The sequence below is a fragment of the Scyliorhinus torazame genome, chromosome 1 (genome assembly GCF_047496885.1).
Source record: "Scyliorhinus torazame isolate Kashiwa2021f chromosome 1, sScyTor2.1, whole genome shotgun sequence".
NCBI classification, from domain to species: Eukaryota; Metazoa; Chordata; class Chondrichthyes; order Carcharhiniformes; family Scyliorhinidae; genus Scyliorhinus; species Scyliorhinus torazame.
The window spans coordinates 142828851-142846721 of NC_092707.1; positions in this window are offsets into that span (position 1 = coordinate 142828851).

Here is a 17871-nt window from a genome sequence, read left to right on the forward strand (position 1 = left end):
AAATATTTATAAGTCCAATCCCTGGGGCTGGCATTGGATCCTTGTCGACCGCCTGAGAGGTGAAGGTGGGCACGACGGTGCCTTGACAGGTGGGATTGCAGCCAGATTGGTGGCCTCGTGGAGCGAAGTGTCTGGAAAAGGCATAACGACAGCTGGGAACGTGAGATCCGGTGGTGGGCAGGCAAGTTTGCGTAGTGCCCTTCTGTTGCGCCTGACAATGGATCCATCAGCCATGCGAACCACGAACGACCTGGGAGCAGCCTGTCGAACAACAACAGCTGGAGCTGACCAGCCTCCATCAGGTAGCTTGATGCGAACAGCATCTTCCGAAGAGAGCACGGGCAGATCAGTAGCACGAGCATCGTATGTCAGCTTTTGCCGGTTTCTGAGTTGCTGCACCTTTTGCAGAACCGGGAGGTGATTCAGGTCAGGTAAATGAATGGCCGGAACAGTCGTCCGCAGGTCACGATTCATAAGGAACTGTGCCGGAGACATACCGGTGGACAGAGGGGTTGCCCTGTACGCCAGGAGCGCAAGGTTAAAGTCAGAAGCTGAGTCCGCAGCCTTGCAGAGCAGTTGCTTCACGATATGGACCCCTTTCTCGACCTTCCCGTTAGATTGAGGATAATGCGGGCTCGAGGTAATGTGCTTGAACTGGTATAGCTTCGCGAAGTTGGACCACTCTTGGTTGTAGAAGCAGGGACCGTTGTTGCTCATGACCGTGAGCGGAATACCATGCCTGGCAAATGTCTCCTTGCAGGCCTGGATGACAGTCCTTGATGTTAAGTCGGACAGTTTCACCAGTTCGGGGTAACTCGAGAAGTAGTCAATTATAAGCACGTAGTCACGCCCGTTGGAGTGAAAAAGGTCGATTCCCACCTTAGAACATGGCGAGGTCACGATCTCGTGTTGCTGGAGTGTTTCTTTGGGCTGAGCAGGCTGGAAACACTGGCAAGTCGCACAATTGAGGACCATGTTGGATATGTCCTCGTTGATGCCAGGCCAATAGACAGCCTGCCGGGCCCTGCGCCTGCATTTCTCAATACCGAGGTGTCCCTCGTGGATCTGTTTGAGCACTAAGCTCTGGAGGCTGCGAGGAATAACAATACGATCCAGCTTGAGGAGGAACCCCTCGACAACTGTGCGGTCATCCTTGACATTAAAGAACTGGGGGCATTGCCCTTTCTGCCAATCAGTTGCATGGTGACGTACGACCCACTGCAGAAGAGGGTCCTTGGCAGTCTCTTCTCGAATGTTGACGACTCGTTCGTCTGAGGCCGGGAGGTTGCTGGCACACAGTTGCACCTGTGCCTCAATTTGGCGGATGAAGTCGACCTGTTCATAGGGCGAGGTGATGGCGCGAGACAGAGCATCCGCAATGATTAGCTCCTTGCCCGGTGTGTAAACCAATTCAAAATCATACCTGCGGAGTCGAAGGAGAATGCGCTGAAGCCTGGGCGTCATGTCATTCAAGTCCTTGTGAATGATATGGACTAGGGGTCTATGGTCAGTCTCTACTGTGAAGGTTGGTAGACCGTAGACGTAATCATGGAACTTTACAATACCGGTGAGGACGCCCACTTCTTTGGGCAAGAGTCCTCCCCCTGTTCCACAGATCCTTTCATGTGCCTCCAACATTCTGCCTCCAGGTGGACCCCCCCTCCCCCCCCCCACCCCCCCGCCGGGACAATTACCTGCCCTTGCTTTTTATTGAGAACTGTTGATGGGACATTGGCTGTCTTAATTCTTCTGCTCCCCTCACCCATTCCAAACTCTCTCCTTCCGAACTTCCTGCGTTTTTTGACATGGAGACGAAGGAAGAGTTCAACATCATGTCGAGCCCAGAATTCATTGAGGTGGGGTCGTAAGAGTACAAAGCTGAGTCCTTTGCAGAGAACAGCACGCTCAGCCTCAGAGAGGGGTAAGCTGGAGGGTATGGTGAACACGCGGCAGGGGCTGCGGCTAAAAGAAATAGGGTACGAGGGATTGGGACTGGTGGAGGGCCTAGGATAGGCAGCGGTGTTGATAAGTTGTTGAAGCTTGCGTTCCTTAACATCTGCAAGAAACAGGAAAAGTTTCTTAAGTGTGGTAAACCACTGTATTATATTGTACTTACTGTTCTTACTTATTATACTTACTGTTCTTACTGTTTGTTACATGCCGGGGATTGTCCCTGCTGGCTCCGCCCCTCGGGCTCAAGTAGAAAGGTGGCTAACCTCCAGCCCTGTCTCATTCTGGGACCGGCTGCCACCAGGTGTCTTTTAGCTGATTAAAGCCACAGTTTACTCTTCCGACTCTCGTCTGTCATCATTGATGGTACATCATTAAGGCGTTGAATAATGCGAAGGATGTAATGAAACTGCGGACAGGGACAGCTTTGAGAGAGAGTAAGACGGTGCTGCTGGAGAGAAATGTCGAGTGTCTTCATGTGACGGCGTATGGCACTGAGTGTTGAAGTGTTGGGTACTCTGCTACACAGACGAACCAACACGGTTGCGAATGGTACAACTCAGTTTTATTACTATCATTTATTTACAGTGGTAAACTGTTTACTGAGGTTCGATCATAACCCTTGAATCTGTGGACCTATTCCTAATTCTATCTTGTAGTGGCACTCAGCATATGGTGGATGTCTGAGTGGCTTGCTATGGGCTCTGTGCCCTGAGCTGTCTCCTTGCTCTAGTGCTCAGGAAGTGTTGTGTTCCCTGTTTTGTACTGTGTATGCATTTGCCTGTGATTGGCTGTCGTGTTGTGTGTGTGTTGATTGGTCCGTTGATCTGTCCATCAGTATGTATGTATGTGCTATGATGTTTACCTGAATATCATGACAAGTGTGGCTTTCAGAATGTAGCGAGAGCAGCGGTTGAAGGAATGTTGCATATCCTGGAGGTATCTGTAATCCTGGAGGTTACATGCAGGGTGGAATTTAAGTTGAAATCCCCGTGGGGTAGGTCAGAGACGAAGATAGTCACTGAGGAAAGAAATATGGCTGTTGGAGCGAGTCTTGATAAATAGCTTGTCCAAAACTAAGAGAGAAATGGAAAGCAGTGAAGGTGGATAGTGGGGGAGGGACATACGGAAATCCTGTCGGAGAGAAGAGCAGTACTTCTTCAGGGTAGGCATTCCTGGAAGAGAAGTGGCAGTGAGTTAAACATTGGATAAAAGCAAATTACTGCAGATGCTGGAATCTGAAACCAAAAAGAAAATGCTGGAAAATCTCAGCAGATCTGGCAGCATCTGTAGGGAGAGAAAAGAGCTAACGTTTTGAGTCCAGATGACCCTTTGTTAAAGTTAAAAGACAGAGAAAGTGGGAAATATTTATACTGTCACATCACCGAGTCGGGAGCGACAAGGCTTAAAAAACACAATGGCGTATGACAACATACCAGTTCAGTATTTTTTTTTTAAATTTAGTGTACCCAATTCATTGTTTTCAATTAAGGGGCAAATTAGCGTTGCCAGTGCACCTAGCCTGCACATCTTTGGGTTGTGGGGCGAAACCCACAAACACAATGGTGTTAGGGAGAATGTGCAAACTCCCCACTGACAGTGACCCAGAGCCAGGATCAAACCTAGGACCTCGGCACCATGAGGCAGCAATGCTAACTATTGTGCCACCGTGCTGCCCCCAGCTTCAGTATTGAAGACATTTTCTACAACTAGTGGCACTCCTGGCCAAGTTATTCCAGTATGGTGACAACACTGGTCTGTACCCAACAATGCCCACCGTTTACAAGGTGCAGCTAGGGGTGTGATGGAATACTCTCCACTTGCCTCATGAGTGCTCCAACAGCACTCAAGAAACTTAATACCAAAAAGAACAAAGCAGTCCATTTGGTCGGTACCCCATCCACTACCTTAAACATTCACGCCCTCCACCCTAACGCACAGTGGAAGTAGTGTGTGCCTTCTAGAACAGTGTTCTTCAAACTTTTTTTCCGGGGACCCATTTTTACCAACCGGCCAACCTTCGGGACCCAACGCCGGCCAACCTTCGCGACCCACCATTTTCTCTTATCTTGTTTGCTGCTGACAAAAATGGAGGAAATGGTTTTGGGTCCCTTTGGCCCTCATACACGCTCCTCCAATGGAACCTGTTAGATGAAGGTGAAGCCTTCTGGTGTCGGAAAGTATGGAGTCTCCATCTGTCCAAAGTTCTACATTTTTTTCCTGTAAACTTTTATCAAATAAAACCCCCCCGAACTTGTAAAAAATAATAAAAATAAAATAAATGATAAAAATTAAATGAATGAAATAAATGAATAAACCCCCCCCCCCCCCGAACTTGTAAAACAAAAAGCTGCGACCGTTTAAAAAAAAAAGCGGCCGCACTGCGCATGCGTGCCCGATCATCAGAGCGCATAGTTTTGCGCATGCGCGCCGATGATCTGGCAAGCATGCGTAGTGTGGTCGCATTTTGTTTACTGTTTTGTGGCCATTTTGAAGGCCGCTTGCAGCCGGCGTTATTAACAGCCGGCTGCTGCGGCAGATTTGCGCGATCGGGAGCGCCGCAATGGACGGCTCCGCGACCCTCCCGACACCTGCCCGCGACCCACCCGCAGGTCGCGCCTCCATGTTTGACAATGCCTGTTCTAGAAGATGCACTGCAGCAATCACCAAGGCTCCTTTAACAGCACCTTCCAAACCTGTGACCTCTACCATCTAGAAGGACAAAGGCAGCAGATGCACGGGGTCATTAAAATATGCAAATTCCCCTCAAAGTCACTCACCATTCTGACCTGGAATTATATCACCGTTCATTCACTGTCTCTTGGTCAAAATTCTGAAACTCCCTCCCTAACACCATTGTGGGTGTACCTACACCTCATGGACTGCAGCGGTGCAAGAAGGCGGCTCACCACCACCTTCTCAAGGGTAATTAGGGATGGGCAACAAATGCTGGCCTAGTCAGCAATGCCCACATCCCATGAAGGAATATTTTAAAAATAAATCATATTTGTAAATATTATGGCTCACAGTGACATTATCGCTGCATCTGTGACTTTATTTGAGTTGAATGAATTCATAAGACATATTCCCAGGTTCATAGGTAAGATGATGCTGCCGCTTTCACACCTATTCAGATCTTGACCGTGATAAATTCAACACAAAGGGCAGCACGGTGGCGCAGTGGTTTGCGCTTCTGCTTCACGGCGCCGAGGTCCCAGTATCGATCCCGACTCTGGGACACTGTCCGCGCGGGGATTGCACATTCTACCCGTGTTATTGTCCCCTCATTAATGTTTACCTCACTGGTTGAATAAGAAGTAGGACATAACAAAGTGCAATAAAAAACAGGAACTAATATTTTTGAAGTTTAGCAAAAATCTTACAAACCGTCATCTTAACAACATAGGATCTGATGACAACCCACTTTTATTTGACATCTATTAGAGGCATTGAGCAGAGAGCTGATTGTTTACAAGTTGTGATTTCCAATTTTTATTTAGTTGTTTTATCCCTCATTTTAATACGTACTATGAATATATTTGGGCAGCACAGTAGCATAGTGGGTAGGCCAGTTGCTTCACAGCTCCAGGGTCCCAGGTTCGATTCCCGGCTTGGGTCACTGTCTGTGTGGAGTCTGCACGTTTTCCCCGTGTCTGCGTGGGTTTCCTCCGGGTGCTCCGGTTCCCTCACACAGTCCAAAGATGCGCAGGTTAGGTGTGTCATGATATTCAAACACACACATCATGATAGACACACCAACAGACAAATCAGAACACACAACACCACAACCAATGACAGAAAGATATAAAAGCACAGACACGACCCCCGGTGGTCAGTATTAGCTGCAGAGGAGAACCAGGACACATCTATTGCCAAACACACTCAGGGAGACAGCACGTGCAGAGTATCCAGAACGAACTGTATTATAAGAGTTATAATAAAATAGAGTTGTACCACATACAACTGTGTTGGCTCATCTGTGCACCAGAGCACCCAACACCACATGGTACAGGAGTGGATCGATACCTGCCGGCATACCTCAGTGTACACAGACAACCAGCAGTGCCCAGGCATGATGTACGAGCTCCCGGTTCCGCAGGCGCTCCAGTGCCACGGCGACCTCCACGAAAACTGGCGGCGATTCCGGCAAAATTTCGAATTGTTCCTGGTGGCAGCTGAACTCAAAGACCTGGATGATAGGGAAAAAATTGAATTTCTCCTCACCGTCGCCGGTGCAAGGGCAAGAGAAATATTCAGAAGGTTCAGGTTCTTCAGGAGGCAGCAAAGGTACGATTACCAGGCAGTCCTGGGCAAATTCTCCAAGTACTGTGAAGAATACGCAATCCAATGGGCACTTAAAGGTAAGAAAAGCTGCAGTACTCACCTCGTGGCTGGGATCCCGGAGCCCGAAATCCCGGGCCTGAGAGAAGGCTGGGTCGAGGTCGGCGGCCATCTTGCTAAAGGTATAACGCTAGCACAGTTGCGCGAGAAGTGCGCAGAACCGGAAGTTTCGTTTGCGCATGCGCGAGATGCTGCGCATGCGCAGTCAAGAAAACGGCCATCGGTAAAGGAACAGCGATCTGAGCATGCGCAGTCGCTTCCTACGTGCTACATACCGAGCGTCAGGATGGCAGAGGCCCCAGACTGCACCAATTTAAAAGGGAAATGTCCCAAATCCAATTTAAAAGGGAAACGTCCCAAATCAAAAAAAACAAAAATCTGTTAAAGCTGTAAAACAACCTTCCCTCACCTGGAATGACAGCACAGTGCCGCAAATTGACCCAGGAGATGAATTTGACCTCCGAAGAACCCTCCGACAAGCAGTTACCTACGCACAAGCCGATGATTCCGACCTTGAATACTTCGATGACGATTTTTACAGTGTTTCCGGACCTCGCGAGCCCAATGATAGCTCCGTGGTCCTATATGACTATGACTCGGACGAACCTTTCGTGTTGCACATTGGCGGCCCCCACATTGAATCCGACGCAGATGCGGATTCATTTTTCGGATTTGAGGATCTTCAATCCAGCAGATATGACGTTCCAACTTATCAGTACCGGATGATGCTGCAGCCTGACATTAACAGACAGGGAGCGGTGCAAGCACACGGAGAGTGCCCTGCTGCCACACAGAGCGTGGTCCACGTCCCGCTCAACGTTCCCGACTCTATGAAAGAAGACATGCAAGACTCCAGAGTGCAGTCCTCGCATGAACCAGAAGTGACTCCAGTGTCACAAGCTTCCACAGCAAGCTCGTGGACAGACTCCACAAAGACTCCAGAGCGCAGTCCTTGCACGAACAAGAAGTGACTCCAGTGTCACAAGCCTCCACAGAGAGCTCGTGGACAGCCTCCACGATAGAAGCAACGCAAGACTCCAGAGCGCAGTCCTTGCACGAACAAGAAGTGACTCCAGTGTCACAAGCCTCCACAGAGAGCTCGTGGACGGACTCCACGATGGAAGGAACGCAAGACTCCAGAGCGCAGTCCTTGCAGGGACAAGACCATGAGGGTCTAGCAACCTCCCCTGACCAACCAGCGGCAGACGATGCAAGTCTGCCATGCTCACGTGAACAGCAAGAAGGCTATAACAGCCTACCATGCTCCACTACACAGCAGCATGACCATGACGGTCTCTCATGCTACAATGAAGGGCACAGCGCTGAAGACTGTTCAAGCCCAACTGAAGACAAGCCAAAGGAATCGCCTCGTCCAAGCCCGAAGAAAAAAGGTTTATGCGCTGACCTTCAGGATCATTGTAGCCGAACAGAGATTAATAATGCTGCACGGCCACAGAAGGATGCTGAGGATTTGCTAACGAAATTAATTGAATGTTTAACTTGCAAGGAGCAGACTGAGAATTGCCAGTGTTTTAGTACGGATCGAAAAAATGGACAAGACATTGATCCTCAGGTAATGGAAATAACACAACCTGAATCATATCTACAGCAGGGACAAATGTCTCCCTTCAACACAATGCCGCAAAATCCCAACTTCGGAGACCAGCAGTTAGTCAGTAATGACTCTTCAAACCTTGAGGGGAACATTAATTGCATTGAACCTATACACACTCCACTGATTATTGAGCAGAACATTGGAGCAAGAATCCTGAGGACACCGACATCGAGTAGCCAGATAACGAATTTAAAACCCACAGCAGTTTCAAGTGAACCAAGTGTGCTTTCCACTAATGGTGAAGATGCAGATAAGGTCGACCCGATTATCCATTGTACCACACTAACCCCAGTGATTAAGCAGTTATGTATGGGGAGTATAATGTGGGCAATTGAGAACAGTAAAAGAGAGACTGTGACCATGCCAGTCCCAGCAAAATCAGACCCAGAGACCATGAAGGCATGTACATTAAACAAAGTTACATATGAGGTACCTGAGAAGAAAAGTGAAACGGAATGTTCTTTGGAAAATGGTACAATGTCGATAGAAACAGTGGATCCTATATTCGAGACCATACATATGGGAGAATTTGGGGGTAATAAACAAGGTTCTGCAATGTCTGGGGGAAGATTTAAAGTTCCAAAGAAGAAAAGCCCAAATGAAGGACAATGGCAAGACAATGACAGTCCACCGACATGGTGTGCACCACCAGATGAAAACTCTGACAATTTACCCAACCCTAGTGAACAGCAAGCTGCTAATAACGATCTATCCACGGGATGTGAGACGAGTGACGACAGCATCCCACTTCCCATGCAAAAGGTGCAAGGTGACAGACCTCGCCTAGTGCGTACCGAGGCACTCGACGATCACGGTGGGACCACTGACGACTGCGGTGGCGGCGCACCGCTTCCACCCTCGATGGCTCGAGCCTCTCCACTGGTTGGTGCATTCCTGCATGTTCCGACTCCAGAAGTGCAGCTTCAGGGAATCTCGGCTGCCTCCAGTGAACCTGTTGGGACTCCGGACGGGGGGCATCGACGGAAGGCAGACCGGACTCCAGATGGGGAGCAGCCAAGCGCCGACTCTGATTTGCGCACGCCAGACCTTGCTCCGGACGGGCGGTGTCGCGGCCTCGGTGATGGCACGCTCAGGGTGACGGCAGATGCCACGGCGACAGGGAATGGATCGCGTGGCAGTCCCACTGGGTCGGCAGTGGCAACCAGCACCGGCGGTCCAAGATGGACACACCAATTCGCGCCATCGCCAGACGTTGATGCGAGCAACAATTCTCTCTCCAAGGCGACATGCTTCGACGTTTCTCTGCGGAGTCGCCCTTCCGGCACAGCAGGTGGCCGGAACCAGCGTACACGGTCTCGGCCAACTTCCACATCTGGCACAGTCATCGCCTTGCATGATATTAGTGATGGTGCTACTTCAATGGCAACGACCCATCGGCTACAAGATGCCGTCCACCACAAACATAAAAAGAAAACAGACTCCACCTTGTTCCTGGCATGCAGGGCGGATGGATTGGTGCGTAGGCGCAATCAGCGGGCTTTGTGCCGCCTTCCACGCTCGCAACTGCACCGTACGCACACGCCGGATCCTCCACTGGTTCCCAAGGATGACTTCGTGGAGATGCCACGGATCATGCCCCTTCCATCGCCACCAGAACCAAACCACAGCCAGGGCACCACTAACAAAGATGTTGAATGTTATATTTGCACGAATGAAAAAACCAAGCACTGCACGAAGTACAACAAATGGTAAAGTAGAGACTTCGGCAACAGCATCACCTCCAACAGTCCAAGGTGAACCAGTGTGACCCCAAATCTCCACAGCTGAACCGGCTTGAGGACCAGCCCATTCTTGAGGCGGTCACCCATTAGACTGGACTTATAACGCTGTTCATACGTTCAAAAAGTCAAACACTTCTGTATTATAACCTGTTGTTGTTTATTGTTCCAGATATCGTCTGACCGGACCAATGTTCAAGTTTTTTTTTTTTTTTCTCTCGCATCCAAGTTTTGTTATGGTACAACCTTGTTAGTGTGACGCACCCGACATCGCCCCATGTAAATAGTTACGTCATAAACACACGCTGTACACAACACACACACACACTCTTAGATGCACTCCCGACACAATTATATTTATAACCACGTAGGCACTTATCTTTGTAAAAAGGGGGGATGTCATGATATTCAAACACACACATCATGATAGACACACCAACAGACAAATCAGAACACACAACACCACAACCAATGACAGAAAGATATAAAAGCACAGACACGACCCCCGGTGGTCAGTATTAGCTGCAGAGGAGAACCAGGACACATCTATTGCCAAACACACTCAGGGAGACAGCACGTGCAGAGTATCCAGAACGAACTGTATTATAAGAGTTATAATAAAATAGAGTTGTACCACATACAACTGTGTTGGCTCATCTGTGCACCAGAGCACCCAACACCACAAGGTGGATTGGCCATGATAAATTGCCCTTAGTGTCCAAAAAGTGTTAGGTGGGGTTACGGGGATAGGGGGAGTTGTGGGGAAAGGGTGGAGGTGTGGGTTTGGGTAGGGTGCTCTTTCCAAGGGCCGGTGCAGACTCTATGTGCACTGTAAATTCTATGACCTATGATCTATCTGAAAGCGATTTAAAGCTAATGGAGGCTTCAAAACCAGGTCAAAGTTAAATTGTAATTGTGAATGCTTTTAAGGAACAGATTAAAGGTTTTGATTCCGTTTTGTTTAAATTTGGTGGCAATGTGGCGTGGCCAATTCACCAACCCTGCAAATCTCTTTGGGTTGTGGGGGTGAGACCCATGCAGACATGGGGAGAATGTTCAAACTCCACACGGACACTGACCCAGGGCCAGTGTCGAAAGGTTTTGATTCCTTACTTTTGATTTGAATTTTTCTTTCAATTGCAAAATCTGATTAGCATGAGTTTTGAACACGTTAGAATATTTCCACTTGTCCTAACATGACTACACCCAGACACTATTACCAACTGCTAAACAACATTCCATAATCATGGATGTAAACTTTGATTCATTCCCTACTAAGTATGTGCAAACTGTACCCCATGTGGAGTCTAAATGTTCTAATTTGATTGGAGGAGAATCTGCAATGCTGCAAAAATGGCATCCTGATTCAATATGACAGACTCACACACGCGCACACGCCTGCATGCACACTCACACACATGCACCCACACACACCTGCTTACCCACACACATCTGCATGCACAAGCACACACATCTACATGCAGACACACACATCTGCACGCACACACACACACCTGCATGCAAACACAAAAACATTTGCATGCACAGGCATGCACACATCTGCATGCACACACACACACAGACACCTGTATGCACATGCATGCACAAACACACACCTGCATGCGCACGTCTGCATGCACACACATTTGCATGCACACACAACTGCATGCATGCACACACATCTGTATGCAGATGCACACACACATCTGCATGTGCACACACATCTGCATGCATGCGCACCTCTACGTGTACACACATATCTGCATGAAAACACACATTCATGCATGCACACACATCTGCACATAAACACACACACATCCGGATGCACATGTACCTGCAGGCACACACACACATCTGTATGCACATGCACATCTGCAATCACGCACATTTTGCATGCACACACACATCTGCATGCACACACATCTACATGCAATTTGCACACATCTGCAAGCACACACACTCTTCTGCACATACATACACATCTGCATGCACTCATATCTGCATGCTTACATAAACATCTGCATGCGCACACACACATGCACATCTGCGTGTACATGCACACAAACCCATCTACACGTGCACACATACACACGCCTTAGCATAATCTGCATAGTGAAGGTTAACCCTTCATTCGTTGCAGTATTGCATAGATTCTGATCAAGACAAGCGTACACCAAGAGGAACAGAAGTAGGTCCCTCAAGTCTGCTCCTCCATTCAATAAGACCATGGCTAATCTGATTGTAACTTCAACCCCACATTCCTGCCTAACCCCACTAACCTTTCACCCCCTTGTTAACTAAGAATCCATCTAACTCAGCCTTAAATATATTCAAAGGCTCTGCCTGTTGAGGAAGAGAGTCCCACCCAGAGACTTACTACCCTCCAAGGGAAAAAAATTCTTCTCATCTCTGTCTTAAATGAGCAGCCCCTTATTTTTAAACAGTGACCCCCCCCCCCCCCCCAATTTGTTCTCGATTCTCTGGCAAGAGGAAACATCCTCTCCAAATCCACCCTGTCAATACCCCTCAGGATCTTATAGAACCCTGAGTCCAGATAAAGCCAAGAGAATTATTTATACAGAATGAGTTTGCTGATTTGCATTTGATAACATATTTCAGATTATATTTCCAATCAAATGGCTAGTTTAAGTGGTGAGCAGTGACTTGCTGTGACCTTAGCCTGGAGTAAAGATCTCCCCACAGGATATTGCCTTTTAAGATCAGCGGTGAATGAATTGGTGTATATGTGCCCGATATAGAATTGGAACCATTGTGTTGTCTGCTGCACCAGCATCAAACTGCTACTGTAATAAATCTCAACAACTTAACTGACATGAGGACAAGGCAGTGTAAACTCTACAAGAGTGTATTCAGCTTGGATGTTCCTGATCAAACCTAAATGTGATTTGTCATATTCTCTTTGCTGCCAAATCCCGACTGGAATAAACCAACAGAACAGATTCTGCATCTGCAGGTACAGTAAATATACCAGTGTAAACAACCTTTGCCCTCACAACTCTCACCAGTCAATGACTTAATGGTCATTGGTAAGAACAGTGGTAAATATGCAAAAGTTTAGAAAAACATCCTCAAGAGATTTTTTGCTAAAAATCCAAACGATTGAGACAAAAAGTCTTCTTGAGGGCTGTCGATTAATTTGCAGTTAACTGTCATTCACCCTTAATTTTATTTAGATTAATTTTTAATGTGTGTTAATTTCGAGGATTACACAGAGTGTACCGAAATCAGAATACTTCTTCATTGACCAACTGTAATCCGTGATAAATCATGAACTAAGGGGTGCAATGGCTAGCACTGCGGCCTCACGGTGCCGAGGACCCAGGTTTGATCCCTGTTTCAGGTCACTGTCCGTGTGGCATTCGTACAGTCTCCTCGTGTCTGCGTGGGTCTCACCCCCACAACCCAACGATGTGCAAGGTAAGTGGATTGGCCACGCTAAATTGCCCCATAATTTGGAGAAAAAGAATTGGATACTTTAAACTTACAAACAAAAATCATGAAATAAATTGTTGAACAGTAAGAAGTCTTACAACACCAGGTTAAAGTCCAACAGGTTTGTTTCGAATCACTAGCTTTTGGAGCACTGCTCCTTCCTCAGGTGAATGGAGAGGTAGGTTCCAGAAACATATACATAGACAAAGTCAAAGATGCAAGACGATACTTTGAATGTGAGCATTTGCAGGTAATTAAGTCTTTACAGATACAGAGAGAGGGGTAATTCCAGGTTAAAGAGGTGTGAGTTGTCTCAAGCCAGGACAGTTGGTAGGATTTCGCAAGCCCAGGCCAGATGGTGGTGGGGGAATGTAATGCGACATGAATCCAAGGTCCCGGTTGAGGCCGTGCTCACGTGTGCGGAACTTGGCTATAAGATTCTGCTCTGCGATTCTGCGTTTTCGCGCGCCCTGAAGGCCGCCTTGGAGAATGCTTACCCGAAGAGTAAGAATCGCAGAGCAGAAAACTTATAGCCAAGTTCCACACATGAGTACGGCCTCAACCGGGACCTTGGATTCATGTCGCATTACATTCTGGCCTGGGCATGCAAAATCCTACCAACTGTCCTGGCTTGAGACAACTCACACCTCTTTAGCCTGTGATTATCCCTCTCTCTGGCTCTGTAAAGACTTAATTACCTGCAAATGCTCGCATTCAAAGCATTGTCTGGCATCTTTGACTTTGTCCATATAAATGTTTCTGGAACCAACCTCTCCATTCACCTAAGGAAGGGGCAGTGCTCCGAAAGCTAGTGATTTGAAACAAACCTGTTGGACTTTAACCTGGTGTTGTAAGACTTCTTACTGTGCTCACCCCAGTCCAACGCCGGCATCTCCACATCATAAATTGTTGAAGGTTTTAGGTATTTGCAGGTTTAGATCAGGTAGATAAAGAAAAGCTGTTCCCATTTAGCTTATGGCACAAAGATTAGGGGACACAACAAGAGATGCAGGGGCGATGTGCGGAAGAACTCTTTTACCCAGCGAGTGGTAATAACCTGGAATTCGCTGCCTGTGAGGGTGGTGGAAGTGGAAACAGTTAACGATTTCAAAAATAAATTGGATGGGGATTTGAGGGGAATAAACTTGCAGGGCCCTGGGGATCTGGAGGGGGAATAGGACTGACTGGATTTCTTGTCTTGATGGGTTACAGAGTCATAGAAGTTTACAGCATGAAAACAGGGCCTTCGGCCCAACTTGTCCATGCTTTTACTACTAAGCTAGTCCCAATTGCCCGCATTTGGCCCATATCCCTCTATACCCAGCTTTCCCATATTGAATGACCTCCTTCTGTGCTATAATGATTTTATAACTCTGACATCTTCTTGCAATTTTTGCATCCTGCAACAGCTGAAAAATCTGAAATTGATTTGAGAGCGCACATGGAATAGACCCTCTTGGACGATTCTCACATGATAGACTGTATAACCGTTTTCCACTTCACACCCGTCCCTGTCTTGAGAATGGTAGCGATCACTTTAACTACCTGCAAGTGTGAAACCCCCAGTCAGTGGTAAATACTCACATCGATATGTCACATCCAAGGTGAGTATTGAGTACTTGGGCTTTGCAAACACTATCAAATGGAGTTTTGTTGTTGTTTTTATTGTGTTCTTGATAACAGGGTATTTGTCAGCCAGATTCAGGTGATTCCAGGTGGGGTGAGCTCGTAGCTGGGCCCCATCACAATCTGACACTGATGATAACTTGTAATTTGTAAGGTTTACAAGAATGGTTCCAGGATAGATCGGAGAAGCGAGGGTTGTTCTCACGAGAAGGTTGAGAGGAGATTGGATAGGGGTGTTCAAAATCATGAAGGGTCTAAAAGGGAGCAAATTGAGAGAAACAATTCCAATTGGCGGAAGGGTCAAGAATCAAAGGACACCGACTTAAGCTGCTTGGCGACAGAACCAAAGGCAATGTAAGGAAAGTCTATTTTACCTGCTGCGGATCTGGAATACACTGCCTGGCCGTGTGGTGGGGTTAGATTCAATCATGGTTTTCAAAAGGGAATTAGATAAGAGACCGCAGAAAAAAAAGATTTGTAGGTCCAAATGGCAAGGGCAGGGGTAGTGGAACCAGCTAATTTACTACTGCGGAGAGTTGACATGGACCTGCCAGGCCAAATGGCATCCTTCTGACGGTTGTAATTCTCCCATTAATTGGTGCAATCGGTAACCTAACCTGCACATCTTTTGGGCTGTGGGGGCGAAACCAAAGCAAACACGGGGAGAATGTGCAAACTCCACACGGACAGTGACCCAGGGGCGGGGTCGAACCTGGGACCTCGGCGCCGTGAGGCATCAGGGCTAACCTACGCCAATCATTAACTTTAAGGCAGTGTTAAAGTAAAACTGTTCAATCCACCACTTTAAATCCCTGACCATAACAGCAAAAAACTCAGGAATTCTTCCGCAAAGCAACTGAAGGCATGAGGATGGGAAGCAGGTTCACATGACTAACCTCACTTGAGTGCTTCCAAAAATCAAAGACTGCTCCGAGGGTGGCTAACACTGATGAAGAGGTCAATTGAGAGAATAACTGATGTGATGCATGGAGCGTGGCTCATAATTTGTTGGAAATGATAACAAGTGAATAAAACAAGAGTAGAGATAAAAAATCATAGCAAGAAGTTTGGTGTCCTAAAAAAAGGTTGGATTGCACAGTTTGTGGAAATATAAAGCAATGGAAAGACTCTAGAATGCCTATTTCAACCATGTTTTTACTTGGCCTCAATTGGAAGCACCAGGCTGGAAGATCTAAGTCTCCCTATTGAATGAGGTGTAATATTCAGATTACCACCATGATATTCAGTCTACTCATGTCACAAGCAGCAGGCCATATTGAGGAGAAATCCTGAATCTAGTTAACCAAAATACATTAAGGTGAATGGTCTGAGCAACTGACCACCCCATGCTATAAATATTTTGAGTTGTGACAAGGGATCGGCAAACACTTTGGAATTAGTTCTTCTTTTTAACCTGTTCAGTGCCTATTCAGCACATATATATTTATCTGTTTGGTGTTTAAAACAATTGAGGTTTCAGCTGCAACAACCTTTATCTGACACCTATCCTGTGACGACCTTTAATCTGGAAGCAGTACAGTAGGAAAACTTTGTACTATTTTTTAAATGTCTGTGGAATCTGTAATTAGGCTTAAGAATGTTTGAAAAGGACTTTTAAGGGATCAATTGTAAAGGAATCAATTGTATCTTTATTGTATAATGATAAATACTGGTCTGTGTGACCTGAGGACTCTTGACCTAGAAGCAGTACCAAATAGAATGAAGTTTAAATATGTATGCCACGTGGCCAGACACAAAGGAGAGCTGCAACCACAAAGAAGAGCCACAAGCAGAGGATCTGGGGGGTGACGGCCCAGAGGCTAACACAAAGAGAAAGCAAACAGAGACTGAAGGATGAGCATTGAGACTTCTTGTGAGGAGAAGAAGCAAATCATTCTTCGGAAGTGGTCAGTGTTTCTGTTTGGGGAAGAGGAAACATGACTCTTAGAGCCAATGTGCGATCTGGCTAAAAAAAGGTCTAAAACCTGGGAAACTGCGTGATTAGCTTGGAGACACTAAAGAACTGGGTGTTTTCCCCAGAAGTGGCCAAACTAAACCAGGGTGTTATTGGTTGGTCCGTTGAAGAGGAACTTGGGAAAGCCATATCATCAGGTCTGTTATGACCTGAGAGAGAGAAAGGGTTCATAGAAGTGTGCCTTGCTGATCATAATTATACCTGTGAAACTCAAAGGAGAAAGCTGTTGTTGGACAGGCCTCCTGACCTACCCTACATGAATGAGCACAGCATATTGTGGAACTGTGTAGTTACGTAATGCATACACGCTGAAAGGAGATGCTTGTGGTTATGTAAGGAATATATATGTTGTATCAACTAATTAAAGTAAAATTTCCCTTTCCATTTGAAGCATCATTCAACCTCTAATTCATGTGATATTTGTATTGGTTCTGATTTTTGTTAAAGTAAAAGCTACAAGGGCGGCATGGTGACACAGTGGTTAGCACTGCTGCCTCATGGCACTGAGGACCCGGGTTCGATCCTAGCCCCGGGTCACTGCCAGTGTGGAGTTTACACATTCTCCCCGTGTCTGCATGGTCTCACCCCCAGAACCCAAAGATAAGCAAGATAGGTGGATTGACCACGCTAAATTGCCCCTTAATTCGAATAAAATAATTGAATACTCTAAATTTATTTTTAAAAAGTAAAAGCTACAAAAAAGTAGAATCTTGTTGATGATTGTTTTCACTTGGGGGCGGGGGGGGGGGGGGGGGGGGGGGGTCATTCGGTAAATTTGGTTATTTTGCTTGATGTTTTCCCTTAGGGGATTGTAACAACTATAGGGGAAGTTATTGAACATAGAGACACCAGCTAAATTTATATCCACAGTGGACATATGAAGGTACATGGAAGTCACGGTTTGAGCGATAATATTGCCAGATCTGAATGATTGCAAATCCTAGTAAAACAAAGCGAATCAGGTCTCAAATTCAACAATCTGCTTATAGTCAAAAGCAAATTACCGCGGACGCTGGAATCTGAAACAAAAACAGCAAATACTGGATAATCTCAGCAGGTCTGACAGCAATCTACTTACAGTACAAGATGGTAATCAAAGATTAAAATGGAGGACACATAAATATACTCAAAATATAATGGAGATCTCAAATCAAGACAGTGATTATGCCACA